General features: G+C 49.4%; 1 protein-coding gene and 3 non-coding genes across 4 annotated transcripts in view; 3 read left to right on the forward strand and 1 right to left on the reverse strand.

Moving 5' to 3' along the window:
- Positions 1 to 6,378: 6,378 nt before the first annotated feature.
- TRNAA-AGC (transfer RNA alanine (anticodon AGC)) lies at positions 6,379 to 6,451 on the forward strand. Its single transcript has one exon. It is a non-coding gene; the product is annotated as a tRNA-Ala (tRNA).
- A 459-nt stretch (positions 6,452 to 6,910) lies between these two features.
- On the forward strand, positions 6,911 to 6,996 carry TRNAY-GUA (transfer RNA tyrosine (anticodon GUA)). The gene is given in 2 exon segments: positions 6,911 to 6,947; positions 6,961 to 6,996. It is a non-coding gene; the product is annotated as a tRNA-Tyr (tRNA).
- A 6,277-nt stretch (positions 6,997 to 13,273) lies between these two features.
- On the reverse strand, positions 13,274 to 13,358 carry TRNAY-GUA (transfer RNA tyrosine (anticodon GUA)). Its single transcript is given in 2 exon segments — positions 13,274 to 13,309; positions 13,322 to 13,358. It is a non-coding gene; the product is annotated as a tRNA-Tyr (tRNA).
- A 221-nt stretch (positions 13,359 to 13,579) lies between these two features.
- Positions 13,580 to 18,483, forward strand: part of AGBL5 (AGBL carboxypeptidase 5) — a 44,732-nt gene continuing 39,828 nt past the window's right edge. The window contains exon 1 of the mRNA XM_066575043.1: positions 13,580 to 13,672. The gene's annotated coding sequence lies outside the window, so the exon portion shown is untranslated. The remainder of the gene's footprint in view (positions 13,673 to 18,483) is intronic.

An 18,483-nucleotide genomic window follows, 5' to 3' on the forward strand; every position in this document is an offset into this window, starting at 1 on the left:
AGCGGTGGCATTACGAACTGACAACTACTACCCCCATCATTGCCTGCCACTACAGGTAACAAGAAAGCATTGTACATAGTTTATCCCTCGGCCCCACGTACACTTCTTGGCAGTCACCAACAAAAATATATATATTTACTAGCTGATATACCCGGCTTCACCCGAGTTCATTTGGTACTGGTGTTTATCTGGTGTTCACACGGAAAATCTTATGAAGTCATGGTTACTTTAGAGATACCGGAAAAAAAATATGTTCACCATTTTGCATAGTTCTCTGTGTTACCCAGGAAACACGACGTGGAGGTAAACATGCAACGTTTCCTTCATATAAAATGACATCAGGAAGTGAGAGAATTAGATTACGTACATAAAATTTGTACGCTAATTCTTTTGCGCTTAGAATTGAATAATCGAGTTGGGACCCATTAGCTTTTCCTATTTATGACATAATCAATGCTTGTGCCAAATTTCAAGTTTCTATGACACCGGAAAATGAGAGAATTAGATTCCGTTTGTAAAATTTGTAGGCTAATTGTTTTGCGCTTAGGATTGAATAATCGAGTTGGGACCCATTAGCTTTTCCTATTTATGACAATCAATACCCATTCCAAATTTCACGTTTCTATGACATCAGGAAGTGAGAGAATTAGATTCCGTACGTAAAATTTGGATGCTAATTCTTAGGCGCTTAGAATTGAATAATCGAGTTGGGACCCAATTTCTTTTCCTATTTTGGAGATAATCTATGCTCTTGCCAAAATTCATGTTTCTACGACATCGGGAAGTTGGAGAACTTTTGGCGAGTCAGTCAGTGAGTCAGTGAGTGAGTCAGTGAGTGAGTCAGTGAGGGCTTTCGTCTTTATATATATAGATTTTTCAATTGCCTGTTGCAATTCCTGGCGTCTCTCACAGGACATTTCTGGCCTCACGAACAGGATATTACAATACCAGCTATACATATAACATTACCTGAGGGAAAAAAAACTTGTTGTACCTCATGGTCCACAGTCTCCGCTCTCACTTTCACTTTGTGTGCATCGTCAGCCGGACCAATCACGCGGCTGGCAGTGCACTGACTGGCTGCAGTTGTGACCAATCACAGCTACAGTCTCTCAGTGAAAGGGAGGGCTGGCTGCTGGAGCCCTGGGAAATGGCCCTCTACTCCCTGGGTGCCATCCACAGCCAGCCCACTGGCCACGGCGATAAAACTGTGTTCGCTAACACGCCAGTGGATGGAACGTTATCTAAAAACCTGATGATTTGTAGTCATCTGTGGATCAGATCCAATCATATTAGAGTCATGGAGTCATTTTTCTTGTGATATGCCTGAAATTACAATGGTTAGAGAGGAGGTAAGTGTCCGCACCCGGCGGACTTATGGAACTTCGGGAAAAAAAATGATTTTGGGCAGGAATGAAATAGTGGTCAAAAAAATAACCCCAGAAGGACGTGTGAATCTGTTACAGGCCTGAGCGAATGCATTATCCAACGCTTCAGAAAGCTTCTTCTCATGCTAGGAATTTAACCCCTTGTGTTCGCTTCTGGAGATGCTGTATAAGGTCTGTGGATTAGCGTACCCGCCTGTCAACTGTCAGCGTCAACATGCTTACACTCCTAAAGATAAACAAAGGCTGGACTTCCCCAGACCCCTCTTCTCCACCGGCGGAAAGCAGCAGAACCTAATGATTCTTTTCGCTGCAACAGGAGAAAAATGCATCCTCTATAACCACAAAAAAGGGGGAATTAGCTTTGTTGATCACTTTCGGATATTACTCCTCCTCCTCCTCCTCCTCAAACAGCATGTCATCACGCTAAACTGCCAATTTTTCTGCAGCCCAAAAGGCTCTGTTTAAAAGTGTTCTACAATTTTTCAAAGTTTCAAAAGTATTTATACTTTAACAGAAACCAATTTTTTTTCACAGGGCTGCCTCCAGGCTCTATTATAAATTAAAAGATGTTTATGGGTTTCACCTGCCCTTGCGGTTGAGCAATTTTTCAGGGGTGCACTTGTACTCTTGGTACACCAGTTTTTCTGGTCTTCACCTATACTGTTATACAACTAATTTTTCCATCCTTTGCCTACACTCTTGGTAACCAAATCTTTTCAGGTGTTCGCCTATACTCTTGGTGCACCAATGTTTCAGGGGTCCGCCTACACTCTTGCTACAGAAATGCTACTGGGGTCTGCCTATACACTTGGTACAGAAATGTTACAGGGGTTCATCTCTAGCCAGATGCAAGAAGGAACATCTAATTCCCAAAGGCCTCTGCCTAAAGAACCCAACTCTGCACACTTACAACACTCGTTATGCACAACGTCTTTGCTACAGGACTTCTGAGAGACTGCGGAATCACCTTATCCACGTCTTCTACAGCAACAAGAATAGGGCCCTTGTTTTTCAGCAATTTTTCAGGGGTGCACTTGTACTCTTGGTACACCAGTTTTTCTGGTCTTCACCTATACTGTTATACAACTAATTTTTCCATCCTTTGCCTACACTCTTGGTAACCAAATCTTTTCAGGTGTTCGCCTATACTCTTGGTGCACCAATGTTTCAGGGGTCCGCCTACACTCTTGCTACAGAAATGCTACTGGGGTCTGCCTATACACTTGGTACAGAAATGTTACAGGGGTTCATTTCTAGCCAGATGCAAGAAGGAACATCTAATTCCCAAAGGCCTCTGCCTAAAGAACCCAACTCTGCACACTTACAACACTCGTTATGCACAACGTCTTTGCTACAGGACTTCTGAGAGACTGCGGAATCACCTTATCCACGTCTTCTACAGCAACAAGAATAGGGCCCTTGTGGACATACAAACTTTAAGAAATACACTTACAGAGGATGTGAACCTGGAAATGCAACACTTTTATACAACACTACGATGCTGCCTTATTCAGAACAAGGAAAAGAAACTCCAGAGACTTCGACTCAGAGCAGGTCTGTGCCCAAACACGGATCAGGAGCACCCCGAGTCTGGCAGGAGGGAACAGAACCCCCAAAGGGACACGGACAAAGGTAAAGTCAGCTGTGTTATCAATCTGTCATCTCACAACCCCAGTAAGGTGGAGCTCAGTGTCCTCTCCAGGGGACTTTCATTCTGTCCCACTAAAACACTTGACAAAACAGAACTTTGTAGTGACATGGAGGAATATTTCAGAAGACTAAGACTGAAAGAATTCTTTCATGATAAAGAGGACACAGGCCTTTCAAGCACACAAACACAGGATAAACTTGGGGCCAAAAAGAAATCTGATTGGACGCCCCCTCCTGGCCGGAGTCGCACTTTGGACAAATACATAGACTCCTTTAGGCATGCAGTGCAATCCACTATACTGGACAAGCATGGAAGTGAAACATTTAATATCAATATGCAGGAAAGAAGGGCCATCCGTGCACTTAAGAGCAACAAGGAAATCACAATTAAGCCTGCAGATAAGGGTGGTGCTATAGTCCTCATGAACACATCGGACTACAAAAAGGAAGCAAACAGACAGCTGACAGACACCAGATACTACACCAAACTGAATCAAGACCCGACTCAGACATATGTGAGGGAATTGAGAAGGGTCATTAGAAGCCTGTCTGTGGGCTCCACAAAACTTCTGGACTTGATACCGGAGAACCCCAAGGTGGGGACATTCTACATGCTTCCAAAACTACACAAAGCTGGCAACCCAGGAAGACCGATTATCTCAGGTGTGGGAACCCTCACTGAAGGAATCTCAGGATGGGTGGAAGGCATCCTCAAACCACTGGTGAGAAACACAACCAGCTACCTGCAAGACACCACGGACCTACTGAACAAACTGTCAACCGTAGGTCCCCTCCCCAATGGCACCATCCTGGCCACTATGGATGTGGAATCCTTATATTCCAACATCCCACACGAGGATGGACTGACTGCCTGCCAGGCGCACCTTGAGGCCAATGGGGTCGCCTCTGATGCAGTGCTACAACTCACAAGATTCATTCTCACACACAATTATTTCTCCTTTGGCAAAGAGAAATTCCTGCAACTCACAGGGACTGCCATGGGCAGTAAAATGGCACCGCAATATGCCAACCTTTTTATGGCAAAACTGGAGAGTGACTTTCTGGCCTCTTGCCCCAGCAAACCATTGGCCTACTTCCGCTACATTGATGACATCATGATCATCTGGACCAACACCAAACAAGAATTAATAAAATTCCATGAAAGATTCAATGCATTCCACCCCACCATAAACCTGACATTAAACTACTCGCATACAGAAATCAACTTTTTGGACACCACCATAAAGATTTCAAATAACTCAATACAGACATCCCTGTACCGAAAACCGATTGATCGGCCCACATACCTCAGATGGGACAGTTTCCATCCTAAACACATCAAAAAGTCCATTGTCTACAGCCAGGCCATCAGATACAACCGGATCTGCTCCAACCCAACAGACAGAGAGGAACATTTGTACCATCTTAAAAGAACATTTATAAATCAGGGCTACCATCCCACCTCAATTGATGACCAAATCACCAGAGCCACCAGGATACCCAGAAGTCAACTACTCCAATACAAGGAGAAGGAAAGAAACAATCGTGTGCCTCTAGTAGTGACCTACAATCCGCAACTAGAGGTACTAAGGAAAACCGCAAGAAAACTCCACCATACCCTGCACAAGGATGACCGTCTGAAAACCATATTCCCGGACCCTCCGCTTCTATGTTACAGGCAACCTCCTAACTTGAGGAACTTTATAATCAGGAGTGCATTACCCTCTGACACACAAAAAGGAACTTATCCCTGTAATGTAAGGAGCTGTAAGACCTGCTCACATGTACTGACTGCGGACAGGATACGGATCCCCAACACACAGCAGGACTATAAGATCCAGGGGACATTTACATGTTCCTCGTCCAATGTTGTGTACCTGATCATGTGCAGTAAATGTCCTGTTGGGGGTCTTTATGTTGGAGAAACAGGACAGAAACTCAAAGCCAGGATGAGATCTCATCGCCACACGATTGAACACAGAAGAAGAGAATTACCTGTGGCCGAACACTTCTCTAACCATGGACATGACATAGGAGATATGAGAGTTTTGATATTGAAGGGTGGTTTCAAGTCACAAAACCACAGAAGAATTTGGGAGTATAAATTGATAACAACCTTTGACACGCTGAATAGTGGGTTAAACTATTCCCCAGGATTTATGCGTGAATGGGAAGTGTGAGACATTATACAGATAAGACCCCCATCAACAGTAATTCAGGGACCATAAACTTTCACTCCCTTATCAGTATTTAGCTAAAAATGTTTGTGTATCTCTTATAACAATTCGAGCCTGTTGACCTTTTCCCCCCCCTCCCCAACAGTAATTTAGAGACCATAAAACTTTCACTCCGCTATCAGTGCCTAGACAAAAAAAGTTTGTTTTCTGGTTTGCAGAATTCCTTTTAAGTGCGAACCAATCACATCCATATCTGTGCCTTGTCATAAGTATGTATGTTATAAGTGTGTATAAATATGCATGCCTCTTCAGATCCAATCCATTTAAGCCGGAAGAAGTACCCTGCGTTGGTACGAAAGCTCGCTATTATTACATCATGTATTTTTGTTAGCCATTAAAAGGTATCATATCTACAAGATTACGTCGTTTCTCTTGCTGAGAACAATCACAGGGGTTCATCTATACAGTTTCTACTGAATGGTTTGAGGGGTTCGCCTATACTCTTGCTACAGAAAGGTTAATGGGGTCTGCCTACAGTCATGCTAGGAATTTAACCCCTTGTGTTCGCTTGTGGAGATGCCGTATAAGGTCTGTGGATTCGTTTTGAAATCAACTAAAGAAATAGAAAAGAACTCCTGCGTTGGCCGGGAATCGAACCCGGGTCAACTGCTTGGAAGGCAGCTATGCTCACCACTATACCACCAACGCCATAGAATTCACACCACTTCTCAATCGTGAAAATGCAACTCTCACCCCTAGTGTGACTAAAGCCAACTCTTCTGCTTCGTTAGTGGCTTGACAACAGTCAGACGGTAATGTGGCTTCTCGTAAGAGAGGTGTAAGCAGCAGCAGAGTGGCGCAGCGGGAGCGTGCTGGGCCCATAACCCAGAGGTCGATGGATCGAAACCATCCTCTGCTAAGCGTGGAGTTTTGTATTTTTCATGCTCCCAGGAAAAAGGTACCCCAAAAATTCACTGTCTCGTTCTTTCAGGCCACCCAAAGCCCAGCAAACTCCACTGTCCTTTATATTTCAAGGCACAAAAAAATCCACACTTAAAAAAAAAAGAAAAAAGTAACCTTTCTTCTCCCATGGTCAAAGCTTGGTTTAGGCATGATAACATGACTGCGGTGTGACCCGAGTGCCAGAAGCCAGCAACCGTAGAGGGGGATTAGCTCAAATGGTAGAGCGCTCGCTTAGCATGCGAGAGGTAGCGGGATCGATGCCCGCATCCTCCAAAACTTCCACTTGGCACTACCTTCAAATGAAGGGCCAACTTCTTTTTAGTTGGCACTGACACAAAAACCTAGGAAGCAGCTGCACGCATATCTGGCTAAGGCCGCCTGCAGACGAGCGGAAATCCCGCCGCGGGATTTCCCGCGGGATTTCCGCCGCTGAAAGTCTGCATAGGAGTGCATTACAATACGCACTCCTATGCAGACGGCCGCGGTTTGGCCGCGCGAAATCTCGCGCGGCAAACAAACCGCGGCATGTTCTAATTTTGTGCGGAGCACGCACTCACCTGGCCGCCGGCTCCGGTCTGCGCATGCGCCGGCTGCGCGGCAGCCGGCACATCAAAGAGCCGGGGCTGCCAGGCGCGGGTGAGTACGCGCTCGCCCCTGCAGGCTCTGGGGTCGGATCGCGCGGCGAGATTTCTCGCTGCCGGATCCGACCCGCTCGTCTGCAGGCGGCCTAAACCTTCGATAGCTCAGCTGGTAGAGCGGAGGACTGTAGTAGCTAATTAGCAATCCTTAGGTCGCTGGTTCGATTCCGGCTCGAAGGACGCTTTTGAGTGTCCGACAACCTTGCATGCTTCAACTCGGAGGCTCTCTCGCACAGACTTTGCAGCTGCATACCTCCTGGGCGCACTCTTTTTGAGTCTGAACTTACCTGAAGAGCCGCTGAAAGAACCACAGAAACCAGATCCAGGGCCATCCTCACTCCACAGCAGGAGACACCACTGAAATTGGCCAGGAGGGAACTAAAAACCCTCCATAACCGCCCCCAGGTGTGCACCAATAGCTAATACACCCATCAGCTCAGTTCCTGCTCCTGGCTCTTCCATCCTCCCCCCCTGCAGACAAGGACGCCGTATATCGGCTCGGCGTGAAAACCCAGCTGATATACGGTCGTCTGAAATAGCCCTAAGGGAATGAAAATGGCTGTTAAATACAGAAGCCATCCTGCTAGGACAGGTAGCATCAGGCTATTAGCAGGCCTAGTGGTCGGTGCCAGAAGTGCAGGATTTGGGATTTTTATTAAATATAGATTGTAACATTGAAAAAAAAAAAATCAACAAATCTTTAAAAATGTGTATAGCCCTTTATGACCACCATGGTAAATTCACATCGGCAGCTGTGAAGGGGGCATGGAGCCGAGTCTACTCCAGACCTGGCAGCTATCAGCTGTATCTGACACTTGACAGCCACTTGTAACTGCCGCAATCCCTCTTTAGATGTCACGGTCAGCGCTGTCTGTGCGTGTAAACAGAGGGAGCAGTGCCTAGGTAGGGAGCTCAGGTCCGGGTTTGTGCTGTAATGAGCTCTGTTATGGTTCCTATAGTTATGTAATTTGGATGGTATAAAGGTGACCTCTACTGGCCATAATACATTACTGCAATTTGCATATTTCTCTATGCAGTGTTGTATGCGACTTCCCATTGGCTGCAGAGGTCAGGTGGGAGATCTGGAGGACCTGAGATTATAAAGAGCTGCAAGCTGGAGAGTAATTCCAGGGGTGCTGAGCCTTCAGAGGGACAGCATTGCTGGGAGAGGGAGCAGCCAAAGAATGAGGAGTCGGCTTGATACATGTCCTGGGGAATCTGTGCCTTCCTGAGAGGGACAGTGGCACAAGAAAGGGGGCATCCGGTTTTTGAGAAGTGCAGCACCATAAGGTGCCAGAACCGACATCACTGAGAGAACAAAGCTGCAGGGACTCAAGCTAGAGAGACTGCTACAAAGGAGTCACATCGTCCTGCAGCTCTGAGATTCGGGTTACCCCCAACAGATGTCCAAGGACATGTCGCCTACATGACGGTACCGAACACATTGGAGGTATGTGAGGTGGGCCCTCGGGAAAAGGTCCAATGTGTGGAGGGTAGAGGCTTAAACACTGGCCTGCCAGGTAACATATGCAAACTTGAGACAACATCAGAGGAACACAGGAGAGTGTAAATATCCTTAAAGGGGTTGTCTCATGAAATCAAGTGGGGTTCAGCACTTCTGTATGGCCATATTAATGCACTTTGTAATATACATCATGCTTTAATGATGAGCCAAACAGAAGTTATTCACTTACCTGCTCCGTTGCTAGCGTCCCCGTCGCCATGGATCCGTCTAAATTCGCTGTCTTCTGGCGTTTTTAGACGCGCTTGCGCAGTCCGGTCTTCTCCCTTCTGAATGGGGCCGCTCGTGCCGGAGAGCTGGTCCTCGTAGCTCCGCCCCGTCACGTGTGCCGATTCCAGCCAATCAGGAGGCTGGAATCGGCAATGGACCGCACAGAGCCCACGGTGCACCATGGGAGAAGACCCGCGGTGCATCGTGGGTGAAGATCCCGGCGGCCATCTTGGTAAAGGAAGAAAGAAGTCGCCGCAGCACGGGGATTCGGGTAAGTAATAAACTTTTTTTTTTTTTAACCCATCCCTTGGGTTTGTCCTGCGCCGAACGGGGGGGCCTATTGAATAAAAAAAACAACCGTTTCGGCGTGAGACAACCCCTTTAAACTCAACGTTCACCATAAGTATACCTTCATGGAGGCTGAACTATCATCTCCTCCATTATAACTGTGTGACAGGAGCCTTAATCATCAGCACTAATGTGATAAGCGTAACTGTTCCTCTGAGAACAACTTGTGAGGCACAGTCCATGTAATTTCATCACACAGAAAGTACTAGTAATGATCTTTGCAGAGAACACAAAGGTAAGTAATACCTGAGGGTCACCACGAGATCACATGACTTATCTAAAGGGAATGTTTCAGTTAGGAAAAAATAACTAAAGAAGGTAAGATGAGGTGATTTATATGTAGTGGAGGAGTACTGGTGCATCTTGTCTCCACCGGAAGTATGGTTGGAGACATACTGATGGACTGTATCCGCCCTAACACCCCCAAAGCTCCTGATTGGCTACACTGATGGACATGGCATCAGGAGCTGTGCAAGGCAAAGCAGGACTGATGGATTTGTCCTGCAGCAGGTGGCTCCAACCACGGAACACACCTGCACCATGGAGGGTAACAGCGATGTTGGCGGTGGCAGCTGGGAATGGTACCGCAAGCTCAGAGTGCTGTAAGTGCCAGCGGCACTGACAGCGGGGGAGGGGAGCTGTCGACTAGGACAGTGACAGCGGGTATGGAACGGGAGATGATTGCCCACCAGGAACACTCACAGCGCCGAAGGTGGAAGGTGCACAGTGACAGGAGGTCAGACCGACGGGGAAGGTAAAAGCGGGGTCTGCAGCGTAGATGCAAGGAGGCTGGGGGGCTGGGGGGGGTGGGGGGGTAAGTGACTGCAGCGGGGCACAGTAACAGCGGACCCTGTACTGCAGATGTTAGGCTGCGGGGGACACTGCCACTGTCCATGGCAGCGTACCCTGTTTCCCCAAAAAGAAGACATTCATTTTTGCTCTAAATGATTTTGTTTTTTTACACGTATAGCTGTCTGGACACTTTAAATTTACTTTTTTAATTAACTGTAACTAGGGCTAATAGTCCAAGAATCCTCAAAAATCCTGAAAAAACATTCTGCATCATTAAAAATCATTCTAGGCTTTATTTTGGGGTAGGTCTTATTTTCAGGGAGGCAGCGTACATGGTAGCACAGCAGGTTAGGGTGAGAGTAGGGGTGTGTGGCTCAGGGAGTTTCCTGCTAGCTCGTCACCTGGCCCACCCCCATACATTAACCCGGCCAACCCATGTCTCCACCCATACTTCAGGTGAAGACAAGATGCATCAGTACCTAGTGGGGGTCAGGCTACATAATGAAAGAAAAATAATTTAGGGGTTATGGACTGCACAGGTTCTAATCCTGCTGACTGCCATTTATGTTTTTATAATTCTTCCGATGGAGATGACATTTGCAATATTTAGAGCACAAACACCCAAAACAAGGATACAAGAGGCTTTCCAGGAGCTCCAGCTAGAAATGATTCCCGATATGAGGGCTCTGATAATGATTCCCTATATGAGGGCTCTGATAATGATTCCCTATATGAGGGCTCTGATAATGATTCCCTATATGAGGGCTCTGATAATGATTCCCTATATGAGGGCTCTGATAATGATTCCCTATATGAGGGCTCTGATAATGATTCCTATTAGGAGGGGTCTGATAATGATTCCCTATATGAGGGCTCTGATAATGATTCCCTATATGAGGGCTCTGATAATGATTCCTATTAGGAGGGGTCTGATAATGATCCCAAATATGAGGGGTCTGCTAATGATTCCTGTTATGAGGAGTCTGATAATTATCCCCAGTATGAGGGATCTGATAATGATTCCTGGGATGGGGGTTCTGATAATGATCCTCAATATGTGAGGGGTTTGATAATGATCCCCATTATGAGGGCTCTGATAAAGATCACCAATATGTGAGAGGTTTGATAGTGATCCCCAATATGAGGGCTCTAATAATGATCCCCAGTACGAGGGCTCTAATAATGATCCCCAATATGAGGGCTCTAATAATGATCCCCAGTATGAGGGGTCTAATAATGATCCCCAGTATGAGGGCTCTGATAATGATCCCCGATATAAGGGGTCTGATAATGATCCCCGATATGAGGGGTCTAATAATGATCCCCAGTATGAGGGGTCTAATAATGATCCCCAATATGAGGGCTCTAATAATGATCCCCAGTATGAGGGGTCTAATAATGATCCCCAGTATGAGGGCTCTGATAATGATTCCCGATATAAGGGGTCTGATAATGATCCCCGATATGAGGGGTCTAATAATGATCCCCAATATGAGGCGGTCTGCTAATGATTCCTGTTATGAGGAGTCTGATAATTATCCCCAGTATGAGGGATCTGATAATGATTCCTGGGATGGGGGTTCTGATAATGATCCTCAATATGTGAGGGGTTTGATAATGATCCCCAATATGAGGGCTCTAATAATGATCCCCAGTATGAGGGGTCTAATAATGATCACTAATATGAGGGGCCTGAAAATGATCCCCAATATGAGGGCTCTGATAAAGATCACCAATATGTGAGGGGTTTGATAATGAATGATCCCCAATATGAGGGCTCTAATAATGATCCCCAGTATGAGGGGTCTAATAATGATCCCCAGTATGAGGGCTCTAATAATGATCCCCAGTATGAGGGGTCTAATAATGATCCCCAGTATGAGGGGTCTAATAATGATCACTAATATGAGGGGCCTGAAAATCATCTCCAATATGAGGGCTCTGATAATGATTCCCGATATAAGGGGTCTGATAATGATTCCCGATATGAGGGGTCTAATAATGATCCCCAGTATGAGGGGTCTAATAATAATCCCCAATATGAGGGCTCTAATAATGATCCCCAGTATGAGGGGTCTGACAATGATCTCCAATATGAGGGGTCTAATAATGATCCCCAGTATGAGGGGTCTGACAATGATCTCCAATATGAGGGGTTTAATAATGATCCCCAGTATGAGGGGTCTAATAATGATCCCCAATATGAGGGGCCTGAAAATGATCTCCAATATGAGGGCTCTGATAATGATTCCCGATATAAGGGGTCTGATAATGATTCCCGATATGAGGGGTCTAATAATTATCCCCAGTATGAGGGGTCTAATAATGATCCCCAATATGAGGGCTTCAATAATGATCCCCAGTATGAGGGGTCTAATAATGATCCCCAATATGAGGGCTCTAATAATGATCCCCAGTATGAGGGGTCTGACAATGATCTCCAATATGAGGGGTCTAATAATGATCCCCAGTAAGAGGGGTCTGACAATGATCCCCAATATGAGGGGTCTAATAATGATCCCCAATATGAGGGGTCTGACAATGATTCCCGGTATGAGGGGGTCTGACAATGATTCCCGATATGAGGGGGTCTGATAATGATCCCCAATATGAGGGGTCTAATAATGATCCCCAGTATGAGGGGTCTGACAATGATCCCCAATATGAGGGGTCTTATAATGATCCCCAGTATGAGGGGTCTAATAATGATCCCCAATATGAGGGGTCTGACAATGATTCCCGATATGATGTGTCTGACAATGATCCCCAATATGAGGGGTCTAACAATGATCCCCAATATGAGGGGTCTAATAATGATCCCCCTGAAATGTGAGAAGGTCTAATAATGATCCCCAATATGAGGGGTCTAATAATGATCCCCAGTATGAGGGGTCTGACAATGATCCCCAATATGAGGGGTCTTATAATGATCCCCAGTATGAGGGGTCTAATAATGATCCCCAATATGAGGGGTCTGACAATGATTCCCGATATGATGTGTCTGACAATGATCCCCAATATGAGGGGTCTAACAATGATCCCCAATATGAGGGGTCTAATAATGATCCCCCTGAAATGTGAGAAGGTCTAATAATGATCCCCAATATGAGGGGTCTAATAATGATCCCCAGTATGAGGGGTCTGACAATGATCTCCAATATGAGGGGTCTTATAATGATCCCCAATATGAGGAGTCTAACAATGATCCCCAATATGAGGGGTCTGACAATGATCCCCAATATGAGGGGTCTGACAATGATCCCCAATATGAGGGGTCTGACAATGATCCCCAATATGAGGGGTCTGACAATGATCCCCAATATGAGGGGTCTGACAATGATCCCCAATATGAGGGGTCTTATAATAATCCCCAATATGAGGGGTCTAATAATGATCCCCCTGAAATGTGAGAAGGTCTAAGAATGATCCCCAATATGAGGGGTCTAATAATAATCCCCAATATGAGGGGTCTAATAATGCCCCCTGCTCTCAGGACTGTGATATAACACTATGATCACACCAGTCACCTTGGAGACACATCCCTTAGTAAGGAGCTACAGATATCTTCTGGGCTGTAATAAAATGTCCTTCGAGCCGGAATCGAACCAGCGACCTAAGGATAGCTGCTCCCCGCTACAGTCCTCCGCTCTACCAGCTGAGCTATCGAAGGCTCCGAACGGCTGTGTTTCCGCAGCAGCTCATGTGCCAGAGACCACGCCCCCGCCCGCTTCCCACTCTGTCATCACTGGATTCAGTCACCATGGAGACATGACCTCACTCCCCGCCCCGATCTCATACCGAGGCGAGGAACGCTTCAGATGACTCCTAAAGGCAAATCAGAAGCTGCTTTACACAGGGAAGGCAGAGGGGACCAATCACAGCGCGGCTTGTTGTAGTGCGGCCCGGAGAGCAGATGAGGGGGGTTTGTTTGGGTTACGAGGCTCAGCTGTGAGAGAAGAGAAGAACGGCGACGGAGGCCGAACGGTGAGATGCGGGGGGCATGTAATAATATACTGCGGGAGGGGGGCGTCATGTAGTTATATATAGTGCGGGAGGCGGGGCGTCATGTAATAATATACTGTGCAGGGGCGTCATGTAATAATATGCTGCACGGGGGGCGTCATGTAGTAATATGCTGCACGGGGGGGGGGGGGGGGGCGTCATGCAGTAATATACTGTGCGGGGGGGCGTCATGTAGTAATATACTGTGCGGGGGGGGGGGGGCGTCATGTAGTAATATACTGTGCGGGGGGGGGGGCGTCATGTAATATGCTGCACGGGGGGGGCGTCATGTAGTAATATACTGTGCGGGGGGGGGGCGTCATGTAATAATATGCTGCACGGGGGGGCGTCATGCAGTAATATACTGTGCGGGGGGGCGTCACGTAATATGCTGCACGGGGGGCGTCATGTAGTAATATACTGTGCGGGGGGGCGTCACGTAATAATATGCTGCACGGGGGGCGTGATGCAGTAATATACTGTGCGGGGGGGGGGGGGCGTCATGTAATAATATGCTGCACGGGGGGCGTCATGCAGTAATATACTGTGCAGGGGCGTCATGTAATAATATGCTGCACGGGGGGCGTCATGTAGTAATATACTGCGCGGGGGGGCGTCATGTAATAATATGCTGCACGGGGGGCGTCATGTAGTAATATACTGTGCGGGGGGGGGCGTCATGTAGTAATATGCTGCACGGGGGGGCGTCATGCAGTAATATACTGTGCGGGGGGGCGTCATGTAATAATATGCTGCACGGGGGGCGTCATGCTGTAATATACTGTGCGGGGGGGCGTCATGTAGTAATATGCTGCACGGGGGGGCGTCATGCAGTAATATACTGTGCGGGGGGGGGGGAGGGCGTCATGTAATATGCTGCACGGGGGGCGTGATGCAGTAATATACTGTGCGGGGGGGGGGGCGTCATGTAATAATATGCTGCACGGGGGGGCATCATGCAGTAATATATAGTGCGGGAGGGGGGGGGGCGTCATGTAATAATATGCTGCACGGGGGGCGTCATGCAGTAATATACTGTGCAGGGGCGTCATGTAATAATATGCTGCACGGGGGGCGTCATGTAGTAATATACTGCGCGGGGGGGCGTCATGTAATAATATGCTGCACGGGGGGCGTCATGTAGTAATATACTGTGCGGGGGGGCGTCATGTAATAATATGCTGCACGGGGGGCGTCATGCTGTAATATACTGTGCGGGGGGGGGGGGCTTAGGGCGTCATGTAATATGCTGCACGGGGGGCGTGATGCAGTAATATACTGTGCGGGGGGGGGGCGTCATGTAATAATATGCTGCACGGGGGGGGCATCATGCAGTAATATATAGTGCGGGAGGGGGGGGCGTCATGTAGTTATGTAGTGCGGGAGGGGGGGGGCGTCATGTAGTAATATGCTGCACGGGGGGCGTCATGCAGTAATATACTGTGCAGGGGCGTCATGTAATAATATGCTGCACGGGGGGCGTCATGTAGTAATATACTGCGCGGGGGGGCGTCATGTAATAATATGCTGCACGGGGGGCGTCATGTAGTAATATACTGTGCGGGGGGGGCGTCATGTAATATGCTGCACGGGGGGCGTCATGCTGTAATATACTGTGCGGGGGGGGGCGTCATGTAGTAATATGCTGCACGGGGGGGCGTCATGCAGTAATATACTGTGCGGGGGGGGGGGAGGGCGTCATGTAGTAATATATAGTGCGGGAGGGGGGGCGTCATGTAGTTATATACTGTGCGGGGGGGGCGTCATGTAATATGCTGCACGGGGGGCGTGATGCAGTAATATACTGTGCGGGGGGGGGCGTCATGTAGTAATATACTGTGCGGGAGGGGGGGCGTCATGTAGTTATATAGTGCGGGAGGGGGGGGCGTCATGTAATAATATGCTGCACGGGGGGCGTCATGTAGTTATATAGTGCGGGAGGGGGGGGCGTCATGTAATAATATGCTGCACGGGGGGCGTCATGCAGTAATATACTGTGCAGGGGCGTCATGTAATAATATGCTGCACGGGGGGCGTCATGTAGTAATATACTGTGCGGGGGGGCGTCATGTAATATGCTGCACGGGGGGCGTCATGCAGTAATATACTGTGCGGGGGGGGAGGGCGTCATGTAGTAATAGTGCGGGAGGGGGGGCGTCATGTAGTTATATACTGTGCGGGGGGGGGGCGTCATGCAGTAATATACTGTGCGGGGGGTGGGGAGGGCGTCATGTAGTAATATATAGTGCGGGAGGGGGGGCGTCATGTAGTTATATACTGTGCGGGGGGGGGGCGTCATGTAATATGCTGCACGGGGGGCGTCATGTAATATGCTGCACGGGGGGGCGTGATGCAGTAATATACTGTGCGGGGGGGCGTCATGTAATAATATGCTGCACGGGGGGGCGTCATGCAGTAATATACTGTGCGGGTGAGGGGAGGGCGTCATGTAGTAATAGTGCGGGAGGGGGGGCGTCATGTAGTTATATAGTGCGGGAGGGGGGGGGGCGTCATGTAATAATATGCTGCACGGGGGGGCGTCATGCGGTAATATACTGTGCGGGGGGGGGGGGGGGGGGAGAGGGCGTCATGCAGTAATATACTGTGCGGGGGGGGGGGCGTCATGTAATATGCTGCACGGGGGGCGTCATGTAATATGCTGCACGGGGAGCGTGATGCAGTAATATACGGTGCGGGGGGGGGCGTCATGTAGTAATATACTGTGCGGGGGGGGGGGCGTCATGTAATAATATGCTGCACGGGGGGGCGTCATGCAGTAATATACTGTGCGGGGGGGGGGGAGGGTGGCGTCATGTAGTAATATACTGTGCGGGGGGGGGGGCGTCATGTAGTTATATACTGTGCGGGGGGGGCGTCATGTAATATATACTGTGCGGGGGGGGGGGGCGTCATGTAATATATAGCGGGGGGTGTCATGTAGTAATATATAGTGCGGGAGGGGGGCGTCATGCAGTAATATACTGTGCGGGGGGGGGGTGTCATGTAGTTATATACTGTGCGGGGGGGGGGGGGCGTCATGTAATATGCTGCACGGGGGGGCGTCATGCAGTAATGTACTGTGCGGGGGGGGCGTTATGTAGTAATATAGTGCGGGAAGGGGGGGTGTCATGTAATATGCTGCACGGGGGGCGTCATGCAGTAATATACTGTGCGGGGGGGGGGGGGGCGTCATGTAGTAATATGCTGCACGGGGGGCTTCATGCAGTAATAGACTGTGCGGGGGGGCGTCATGTAGTAATATATAGTGCGGGAGGGGGGGCGTCATGTAATAATATGCTGCACGGGGGGGGGGAGCGTCATGTAATAATATACTGCGGGGGGGCGTCATGAAGTAATATACGGGGGGGGGGGGGCGTGGTGAAGTAATATACGGGGGGGGGGGCGTGGTGAAGTAATAAACGGGGGGGGGCGTGGTGAAGTAATAAACGGGGGGGGGCGTGGTGAAGTAATAAACGGGGGGGGGGCGTGGTGAAGTAATAAACGGGGGGGGGCGTGGTGAAGTAATAAACGGGGGGGGGCGTGGTGAAGTAATAAACGGGGGGGGGGGGCGTGGTGAAGTAATAAACGGGGGGGGGCGTGGTGAAGTAATAAACGGGGGGGGGCGTGGTGAAGTAATAAACGGGGGGGGCGTGGTGAAGTAATAAACGGGGGGGGCGTGATGAAGTAATAAACGGGGGGGGGCGTGATGAAGTAATAAACGGGGGGGGGCGTGATGAAGTAATAAACGGGGGGGGGGCGTGATGAAGTAATAAACGGGGGGGGCGTGATGAAGTAATAAACGGGGGGGGGCGTGATGAAGTAATAAACGGGGGGGGGGCGTGGTGAAGTAATAAACGGGGGGGGGGGTGAAGTAATAAACGGGGGGGGCGTGATGAAGTAATAAACGGGGGGGGCGTGATGAAGTAATAAACGGGGGGGGCGTGATGAAGTAATATACGGGGGGGGCGTGATGAAGTAATATACGGGGGGGGCGTGATGAAGTAATATACGGGGGGGGGGCGGGCGTCATGCAGTGATATACTGCGCGCGGGGGGGCATCATGCAGGGATATACTGCGCGGGGGGGAGTCAGTATGTAATATATTGCGCGGAGTGGCGGAATGTAATATAGTGCGGAGAGGGGGGGGGGCGTGTGTGTTTGTGTAACGTTGCACAGAAAGGGGATGGGGGAGGTGTCGTGTGTGTGTGTGTGTGTGTGTGTGTGTGCACACTGCCCATTGCTGGTGTGATGGTCTGGGGGTCATCACATAGGTCCCCCCTAGTGGTGGTACGAGGGACAGTGACAGCTCAGCGATATGTTCAGGACATCCTGCAGCCACATGTGTTCCCCTCATGGCGGCTTCCAGCAGGGTAATGCTCGGCCGCGCACACAAGGGGGTCCCAGGAGCCCCCACAACATTGGCTCTGGCGGTTTTCCCCCGGGAGCCCGCCGCCCCTGGCGGTTTTCCCCCGGGAGCCCGCCGCCCCTGGCGGTTTTCCCCCGGGAGCCCGCCGCCCCTGGCGGTTTTCCCCCGGGAGCCCGCCGCCCCTGGCGGTTTTCCCCCGGGAGCCCGCCGCCCCTGGCGGTTTTCCCCCGGGAGCCCGCCGCCCCTGGCGGTTTTCCCCCGGGAGCCCGCCGCCCCTGGCGGTTTTCCCCCGGGAGCCCGCCGCCCCTGGCGGTTTCCCATCAGTTGAGGTGGGATGGTCTCCCTGATTTATAGATGTTCCTCTCTGTCTGTTGGGTTGGAGCAGATCCGGCTGTAGACGATGGCCCGGCTGTAGACAATGGCCCGT

Source organism: Eleutherodactylus coqui, chromosome 1 (assembly GCF_035609145.1).
Source record: "Eleutherodactylus coqui strain aEleCoq1 chromosome 1, aEleCoq1.hap1, whole genome shotgun sequence".
NCBI classification, from domain to species: Eukaryota; Metazoa; Chordata; class Amphibia; order Anura; family Eleutherodactylidae; genus Eleutherodactylus; species Eleutherodactylus coqui.